We start from the raw sequence: 9,962 nt of genomic DNA, 5'->3' as shown, positions 1-9,962 counted from the left end.
TAAATAGCAGTTCTCACCAGACTTCCTTTCTCTGTTAAAGCACTTGTACACTGCACAAACTAACTGGTATAAATTACAGCACTTTTGTTGTCTTCGGACCCCAACGAGGATTGCTCGCATGAACAGCTGAAGTGGACATCGCCAAAAACACAGCATTTGATGTGAGAGGCCAGCTTGTCCGAGGCAGTTGCGTTTATTGCACACTCCTCTGGCACCTGCTGCTGTGCAGCCGGGCCTGCCAGGACACACATGCGAGCGCACTCACAGCCTCCTCCGCCCTCCTCTCTATTTAAGCCTCTAGCCACCCAAAATGACGGTCATTATCGCTCCTCGATTACATTCGCAGGACTCGGCTGCTGTTTCACTGCTCCACCGCTGCATTGTGTAACTTCAGGAAATTCATCCAGCCGCTGAAAACACTTCGTTTACAGATGACCTGTCCCTTTATTGTTGATGAATGCTTTATTTGCGATTTTTGTAAACTGTAAGACACTGATTACTGTCGCGGTCACAGAAACAGATAGCAAATTGTGAGAGCTGGTTTTTGTTGTCTTTCGCCGTTTGATTTGACATTCATTTAAACCCGTTGAGCTCTTATTGTTATCTCATCTGTTATGTTTAACATGTTTAACATGTTTTCCTCATTCATCTTTGCTCTTTTTCATTCTTGTGTCTATTTTTCCTATGTCTTCCGTATTCCTCTAAAACATTAATTTAGTTAGTTTTTCTTTAACGTAACAATGAGATTAATAATTAGGGCTGTATAACTATTTTAATTTTATTCCCAAATAATTAGAAAACAATCAATCAACAAAAAACTACTACCATACCATATCTCTTTAAATAAATACAATATAGTGCCGTACAAAAATCAAAACAAAGAACAATTAGGAAATTGTAAGAAAATAGAAATTTAAGATGCACTTCGCTCATTTCCACGGTAATTTAAAAGCAGAGAGGAATTCACACCAAATAGTATCTGGTGCAGAGACGGAAATGGGTGCTGCGGCTCCCTGTCTGTCTGTGAGACTTGCACAGCTGTGCTAAGTCACTTAGACGATAGCAAAGTGCTGAGTTGAAACAGGAGTCGTACATTTGACGGTAAGATAATACATTTACAAAGTGGGAAAAAAATATTTTAGTTTCAGCCAGACTTAGTTTAGGTTTACATTCTGCCTTGTTACAAGTGACACCATCGAAAATATGCATCAAAACAAAGAGGTAGCAGGCTAGCGTTAGCTTGATACTGTAGCTAGTTGTACCGTATGAAAACATTGTGTGTGAGATGTGAGTGTATCAAATACTGTGTTCCCGTTTGAGTGAGTTTAGATGTTTCTTTAGAACAAAGTTACACAGCTACACGTGTTTGAGATCAAGTTCTGGTGACTAAAGCAGCTTTATGTACCAAGTTAGCCACACACTGGACCAGAAAGTAGCGAAACATGAGCTAACGTGAACAGTAGTGAGTCATTATGAAACACAATCACACAATTGTTGACCACTTCAGATCAAATAAGAATTTAGAAGTATATCTGAATCATTAAAAAATAACTTCTTACTGTATGAGAGATACTTCATTTAAAGTAATGACAGATATTTTACCAAAACGTTTGGCTCAATATGTCTCCTCAAAAAAATCTGAATGGAAAAAATAAAACACATTTCACTGGGCCCTTTTTTTTTTTTTTTACTACTTTAATGAATAAATACAGCGTTTCCAAAAATTAATGATGATTGATAATTGTGATTGCAATATTGACCAAAATATTTATAGTTATGTTACACTTAGTTACATTTTATGTTGCAGAACTTTAATTAGGAATGTCTTTTCATTACACATAAATACATCATATTTAAGAAATAAAAATGTTACTGAATCATTTCAGTAGCTTAGTTCAGCCAGGAGAAATTCTATTTATTTTATTTTATTTTTTTTACACACAGGTAGATGTTTTCAAGGCTTTATTAATTCAGAATTTTTACATTTAAGATTACAATATAAAACAGAATTGTGGGCCTAATGAAAAGTATCATTAATACCTGACTGTAGGTTATTTTTAGAAAGTACTTTCAATGAGCCTCATCAGAAACACAAATTCCAGTTTCTTGAATGTGACCATATGTTGTGGTTTACAGAAACTTTTGATTCTTCCCAAATTAACCGTGCTTGCATATTTTGTTGCTACGTTCTCAAACCAAGGTAAAAACAGCAACTGAATCTTGTTGAATACATAAAATATTCGCTTTTTTTTTTATTGAATTCCTTCAGCTTTTTTCCATTCTCCTTCGCCACTAAGCTACCATTAAGAACTTCTTGTTCTCCCTCTGTTTTTTTTTTCTACCCTCACTCTCCTCTTCAACCATACCAACACGCCGCGCGCCATCCTCTCCTGTGGTGAAATGTTGTGATGCCGTTCCTCCGACATCTTCCCCCTCTTCGCTCCGCCAGCCTTATTCCGCTCTTTCAGTAATCAAGGCCAGATGGAGGCAGAGATGGAGTGATGCGGGGAGGGAGGATTGGGTTTGGTCCTAGCAGTGTCTTAGAACGTGGTGAGCTGTCAGCCCTGCAGGGAGAGGAAAATTCTCCGGCAATAAAATACGGATTTATCACCACTCTACCATGGAGAGAGAAAGAGGGAGGGAGAGAGAGAGACGTAGGGAGAGAGAAAGAGGTAGAAAAACGAACAAAGAAATTGGGTAGGAACTGGTGATGTGGGGGAGAGAAGAATATAGAGGTTTCGATGGAGAGACCCACAACTGATAGACTCCTCTTCATCGAAGAGACAGACTAAAGAAGCAGAGAGGAGAAACTCAATGAAGGACGCTTGCAGCTGGAAAAGCCTCGACGCAGAAGACAAGACGGGGGGATAAAAATCGAAGAAGACAGTTGCGTGAAGTCACCCACAGCTCATCTGCTCGTTCTAAAGCGGCCTGACAAATTCCCTCCCACCATCTGCACGATCCGGGGAGACGAGCGTCTGTCCAGAAACCGATGCCCAGTCGCTTTCAAGGGATGTGATGTCAAGCAAAGAGAGTCCACCTCCCCACTGGGTCAAATGAACCTGCTAAAATAACTGCTCTCCACAATCGACTGTGTAATTGAAACCAGAATGTGCGGGATTTGATAAATTGCTTGACCCCGCTGGAATGTTAAGGTCATAAATTTGTAGTGTGTTTCGGTGGTGCTGAGATGTGCAGGCTTGTACGTTAAGAATGCTGGTGTGTGTCTGAAATTCACAGGAAAAGGGGCTGTGTGTGTTTTATTCATTCAAAAAAAAAAGAAAAAAAGAAAGGAACAGTCCTGCAAAGAGAGCGTAGAAATGCCGGCGCACTTAATGCGGAACGTTCAGCCATGCACGCTCCTTAGCAACCCACGAGTTCACAAGCTGTACTAACACCATGCGCCACATTTTCCTTCACGCTGACAATAGAACCAGTAATTGGTTCTTTATCCAACATCTGTGAGGGCTTACCTTAAATATGTGTTGGGGATACACAGCCACTAAGGCGAAAAATAGATCTGAAGCTTGGCAAAAAAAATAGTCTAGATAATTCTTGAAGACTGATATGAGAAGTTGGACTTCTTTTGTTTCCAAAAGAAAAGGACGTTTTCAATTTGGTCAAACATTTAGTAATTTAGTATTGATATTTTTGATTTGTTCAGATATATTTTTCATGGTTTCTGTGAATGGCACATGACATGTTGCAACTTTAAAATATACCTCAGATCACACGTTTCCATTACAAGACTGTCCACTAAATGGCAGCCATCTTGAATGTTTTTGCACTTCTAAATACTCCTCTATTCAAATAATCTGTTGGTTTGATACAAATTTACTTATGTAGCAACTGTAAAAAAGTTGGGAAAAAAAATAAAGAATGATTGATTTTTTTATTACTATAAAACAAATTGTCATGGTTTGTAAGCTTTTGATGTCATATTGACAAATTTGTTAGGAACTTCAAACCTGGGCACATATTTGTCATCCAAATTAACAATAGCCCTAAGCATACCACCACATTAATTACCAACAAAGTTATTTTATCCCAACTGACTTTAAACAGAAAAGTATTATCTGATTTAATGTCAGACATTTAAAAACAAGAGTTTTGTTATGCAGTGCATGCAACTGTCTTGCCTAGGTGTAAACCTCAAAGCTTAATTGGACCAAGTTGCATCTGTCATGGGACATCTGTGGTTGGCTGAATGACTGTAGGATAAATTGCTTTGGAGTCCACAGACTTGATCAAATACTATTCAAATAAAGGCTATTTTCCATATCACATGTACGTCATATTTCTAAAATATGGCGTCACGTTGATGTTATTTTCATTTCCTGGTTTGTTTTTGGGACTCTATATAAAATACCCATTTCTGCCTTCAGGAGGTAAAAGGTGAATTAGTTCCCACTTGTTAGTCAGGGAAGGAAGAAGGCAGCTGAAAAGCAAAAACTGTGGGGCCAACAAGTCGCAGTCATCATCTTTGTATGCATTTTCTTTGTTCAACAAACGTTTTAGAACAGAAAAGTACTGAGCCGAAGCCTTCAGTCCTTCTTCACGTCTAACAAACTGGCTTGGCATGTTTTAAAGTTTTCTTGAGCAATAGTTTTCATGGCTGTCTAAACGATTGTTACAGTTTTTCTTTAGAAAATGTTTTTGGTTACTTTCAGTAAAAGCATTTTATCACTTTAGAATTTGTTGGGTTTAAGTTTCTCAACTATCACCACCAAAATGCCCCCAAAAAACTTTAATTTTTCCGATTTCTTAGAAGCAGCAGCTTCTAAAGACGCAGTTTCTTTACAGCATCATCCAACAATAATCACACCTCTGCAACTTCTTCTAGTTCAGTTTTTTTTTAACAACGTGGTTACCTGGGAGACAAGGTTTGATGTTTTTTTTTTTCTTTTCAATGCGTAAACTGTATATTTTTATTTATTTTCCCAATCACCCAAAAAATCCAATCCAACTATTTTCTTCAGAAAAGCAAAATGGAGTCCACCAGAGTGTAATTTCGTCTCCGCTTAATAATCTTTGTAAAGTACAGAGAGGTTTGTGAACAAACCCCTTCACAGTGGGGATTTTTTTCACATTCTACAAAATAAAACTGAAGTTTCTGGAATAAAAAGCTACAAATGCAAGAGACCAACATGCAAACAGCACACAAAAGGCCCCCACCTGATATTTGACCCCTGGACCTTCTTGCTGTGAGGCAAAAGTGTTAACCACTGCGCCCTTGTGTGCCCTCACTTATAATATACTTACTTAAAAATCTGATATACGGTAAGAACACAAATTGAACTTAAAGGTGAAAAGACCGTCGTAAATTCTACTTTGCCAGTCTGACAACAACCTGAGCTCAGAACGGAGCAACGTAGCCGTAAAACCCTCACGGAGTTTCTCGTTTTTTTAATTCAGACTCGCCTGATGTATATTTGAATTTGTCTCCAAGTGACTGCGTCTGAACTCGGAGAGCCGGAGTGCAAAGAGGGGTCAGCAGAACGTAAACAGAGACCTCCACACGATTTACGATGTTTTCTGGCTGCTAAAATGAGGGGTCTGCACATTCTCACAATCATAACAGCTTCTTGCAGCTTTTCAATCAACCTGACTTGGGTTGACATTGTTTTTGTGTTTGGGTTTTCCACCTTTAATTTTCCCGTCTTGTCATCTGTGCTGCTTTTCTGACGTCTGTTTGTAGCTTTAATCATGCCGCTGCCTCGTAATTTAATTTGTCTTACTCTGACAGTAATGGAGTCCACCAGAGAGTAATTCGGACTCTTCAGTATTGTCTGGGTCGTCTTTTGGTTATAACCAGGAGAACTTATTGTTTCACTTTCCTCCTCTGTTTTTCTTGGTACTATTTAAACCAGAGGTGTGTAAAGTGTGGCCCGGGGATCATTGAAATAATTTTGTTTGGCTCCCGAACACAAGTCAAGAATGGTAAAAATTTGGCCAACAAAGTAGAAAACAATTAATGACCAAAAATATATGTATATTTTTTCCAATAAAGCAACATTTATGTTTTGGATCTTTAACAATATACATATTTCACTAAAATATATATATATATATATATATATATATATATATATATACACATACACATATATATATATATTTTAGGTGGTTTAAAAAAAAAAAAAAAGCAGACTAATTTTTAATATAATAATATAATAAAGTATAATTTTTATACTTTAGGTTCAATATATATATATATATATATATATATATATATTTTAGCAGGTTTAAAAAAAAAAAAAAAAGCAGACTAATTTTTAATATAATAAATTTGGTGGCCTGCCAGTAGTTTAAATTTGTCAGCTTTGGCCCCCAGGGTAAGAAGTTTGGACACCCCTGCCTTAAGCCCAACATTGTGTCTCGGGGAAACCCTGTCACACATGTGGACATCTGGTTCAACATTAGAGATCATTCATCCCAACAGCATTAAACCCCCCCACCCCCTAGCCTCACCGCTCTACCCCAAATCCTGCGCCTGTTGACAGTCGTTACCTGTGCCCCAGAGGGCCCTCGCTGCCCCGCGATAAAACGACCTCTGCACGGAGCCAGACACATAAATATTTCTTTTTCTATTTTCCAAAATAGCTTTTAATTTTACAAGTTTTATGGCCCGAATATTAAGTGCATATGTTTTACAAGACACCGTGTCCTCTCTCTCACCCCTTTAGGTTCACTTTGGGAGTTTTCTTCTTCAGTCATCTGAAGGGGAGGAAAGTGAAAGGCATAAAGTGATGAGGAGGAGGTTACTCAGGAGTTTTCTGCTCATTTCTCCACAGATCCACATGTTTCACTGAAATCCTTGCAGGAAAGCTGATCACAGAAAGCAGTTTAGTGTTCCTGCTTTAAGTTCTTGTGTTTTAATGCTTTCATAAAAAGTATGTTTTTCTTTTGCACATAATACATTTCGTGTGAGTTTGGCAGCTATGAAGGGTATCAATTTTTATGTGCATCTGTTTTGTTTTTAGGAATACTTTTCCCATGCCATGAACACAATGGACCGGAGCCCAAGGGATTTAAAACTTTAAAAGTGAGTTGTGAAAAAACGCCAAAGTCCTCAAGATCTCAAGCCAAATTTTATAAGGCCACAGTATGGTCGTCTTCTGTGAAGCTCATCTATGACATTTTTAATAAACCCTGACTTGTGATTTTATCTGTACCCGGAATATTTCAGTAGCTAATTCACTAAATATTTGTACATTTGTAACTGGAATGACAATAAGGAGCCACAGAAGAGAACAAACTTTACTGACGGATAAGTTTGGAGTTTCAGTATTAATGGAAGGAAACATGACCCACTGATTGGTATTAACTGAAAACAAAAACTAAGTTAAGGAGCAAGTATTGACATATTTGTTTAAACCCACCGTGTCATGACAGAATAATATGACAACCTGTGAATAGATCACCACTCCTCCCAATGATACCATTGGCATCTGAAACCATCAATGGAGAAACAGAAAAATGTCCAGCTGGATAATTAAGACAAAAGTGGCCAAATCGTTGGTGGTCATGCCAACTAGCCTGAGCAGTTATGACGGACAATACCATCAGGAAGAAGCTGTTAGCGTAGCAAGGGCAAGGGTGTTAGCCTATGTTTCTGACCATGATTGACAGCACAGAGGCCCTCCCTCTGGCTCTGATTGGTTGTTTCTAATTAGCACTGGGAGAAGCCAGAGGAGCATGATTGGGAGTAGTGTCATATTACTGGCACAACATGGTGATAGATTCAATAGATAGAAAAATATTTGATAAAAAGCTACACAATGCAGCTTTACATAAGTGTCAAGAACATGATGAAACCAGTTAAATTGCTATAGTGTCTCACTTTAGAGCACTTTAAAAAAAGTCAGAAGTTGTCTGAGGCCAAACCATGTTAGGCAGACCTTTAAAAAATAAAATAAAATAAGGACTTGATGCAGATGGAGATGAGGGGAGGAGATGCAGGTGCTCAAGTCCCATCTTCCTGATGGGAAAACTGTACGAAAGGAGAGTGGCGACACAGGAGAGTCCTCCAAGGGTGAGCAGCTTCACACACACAAACGTTAAGACAATCCTGATCAGACAGACGACGGGCATAAGAAGCAGAATAAATCAAAAAGAATCCACAGGGCAGCAGTCAGAGTCCTGAGAAATAAGATGTTTCAGCACAAAACAGAATTACTCACATTATGAGGGAGGAGACAGAAGTAGGTCAGGTACACTATAAGGACCACAGACCACTCACAGGCTGTGCCTGGAATAACAACAAACCATCTCACACTGAGTGACTGAAGACCAGGTGTTTAAATAGGGAGCAGCACAGGTGAGGGCAATGAGCTGATCAGCCGGACAGGGAGGAGCAGCGAAGCAGCGCGCAGCAGAGCATGTTAGCAAACACCAATAATGACGTCCTGACTGGCTCAAAACAGGGAACATTCAGGAGTGGCTTTGTCTAAATGTTTGAACTTAAATCCAATCAAAATGGATTAAAAGTGGATGAATTAAAACAATTCTGCAAATAAGTTTGGGCTGTAATTCAGCTACAGCAATATATAAATGTATTTCAACTACGATGATTTTCCACTTACAGGTGATGAAAACAAGACATTTAAATTAAAAATATCACAACAGAAAACTTTTTAGAAACAGAAATGTGAGCTTACTGAAACCTGCTTAAAGGTTATTTTCAAAAAGGTGCTTTCAGTCTTCCTCATTTGAACTCATATTCTCATTTTCTGAATGTGACAGTATAAAAGTCAGACTGTTCTCATAACAATTTTAAAAAAATCAAAACTCCTAATCCGTGACTATAACTCAATAAGAATTTGAAATGAGAGACAAAATGTCTTGAAGAGAAAGAAAAGAAGACCAACTGCGTTTTAGTCAAACACAGATGAGTAACGACCTTTTGCTGCTACTGTTGGTGGTTAATAAACGGAATTGAATGTGACTGGAAGAAATGCAAACTCAGACAGTAGCTGTGCTTCTATTGACCATATAATTGTGCAAATTGGTTTTACCGAAATAGATTAGCTCAATGGAAACACGCCAATTTAGAAAAACTTGGATAAAAAGTTTTTGCGCTATGATGATGATGTGATTTCTTGGCTAGATTGAAATTTGTTTATTTTGCAAAACAAATTCAAATACTTTATTGAAAACTCAGACAGAAACACTTTTTTTCACATCACACGAGTCACCTGATCAACAACCAGATGTCACTTCCCACGAAGACTACAGCAATGTAGGTAGGCATGTTTTTTAATGACTTATGGCGAAAACACAAATTTACCCCTATTAATTTCTTTTTCATAAACGTTGTAATTACAATTTTTTTTTTTTTTTTTTTTTTTTTACATTAGCTGAATATCGACAAAGTTTTGCACCCTAGTGAAGTTAGAAAGACATCCTCTCGTGATTTTACATTTGTGGTAACTGACCTATTAGTGTCTAAAACTTTGTTTTTACTGTTTTTTCCCCCCCCAAGTAAAATGACATCAGTCCTCTGACTTGAAAAAGCCTCTCTGAAAAAAAAGCCCATCTATTTACTTGAAATACAGAAAAGCTTATTTATAAAATAACATGATTTAAACTTCCAACAGCAGCATTAATAACAGGAACACCAAAGTGGTCTGTCTTCGAGGAATGCTCCATGGGTTTCTCAGCCTAAACACAGAATGATTAAATATTTACAGATCACATCTGGAAGATAATGTGCATAATAAATATGAATCACGAAAAAAATAATAGAGTTTAGTCTGATGCAAACCTTAATTCTTAAATTTGAGGAATTTGCCTGACAGTTGGAGCTTTTTATAAGCTGAATTTACATCAACATTTAGATCACAAACAGGAGTTAGGAAATAATGCGCCACAGATACCACAACGGGAATAAATCGAGGCACATCACTCCTTGATCCCCGTGTTTCCCACAGTGAACGGCCTCATTGATTTTTCTAATTGCC

General features: G+C 37.9%; 2 long non-coding RNA genes across 3 annotated transcripts; one reads left to right on the top strand and one right to left on the bottom strand.

Moving 5' to 3' along the window:
• Window positions 1-968: 968 nt before the first annotated feature.
• LOC106927140 (uncharacterized) lies at window positions 969-7,168 on the top strand. Of its 2 annotated transcripts, XR_001420232.2 has the most exons (3): window positions 969-1,101; window positions 6,687-6,893; window positions 6,984-7,168. It is a non-coding gene; the product is annotated as an uncharacterized LOC106927140 (long non-coding RNA). The 2 variants fall into 2 exon arrangements; XR_015765476.1 differs by lacking the exons at window positions 6,687-6,893; window positions 6,984-7,168 and adding an exon at window positions 2,450-3,292.
• Window positions 7,169-7,242: 74 nt separating this feature from the next.
• Window positions 7,243-8,285, bottom strand: LOC106927141 (uncharacterized). Its single transcript, XR_001420233.2, has 2 exons — window positions 8,184-8,285; window positions 7,243-8,071 (listed from the first exon to the last, which is right to left on the bottom strand). It is a non-coding gene; the product is annotated as an uncharacterized LOC106927141 (long non-coding RNA).
• Window positions 8,286-9,962: the final 1,677 nt, after the last annotated feature.

The sequence above is a fragment of the Poecilia mexicana genome, unplaced genomic scaffold (assembly GCF_051168715.1).
Source record: "Poecilia mexicana isolate PSO_F unplaced genomic scaffold, ASM5116871v1 scaffold_15, whole genome shotgun sequence".
NCBI classification, from domain to species: domain Eukaryota; kingdom Metazoa; phylum Chordata; class Actinopteri; order Cyprinodontiformes; family Poeciliidae; genus Poecilia; species Poecilia mexicana.
This window is presented reverse-complemented; position numbering and strand designations above follow the sequence as displayed.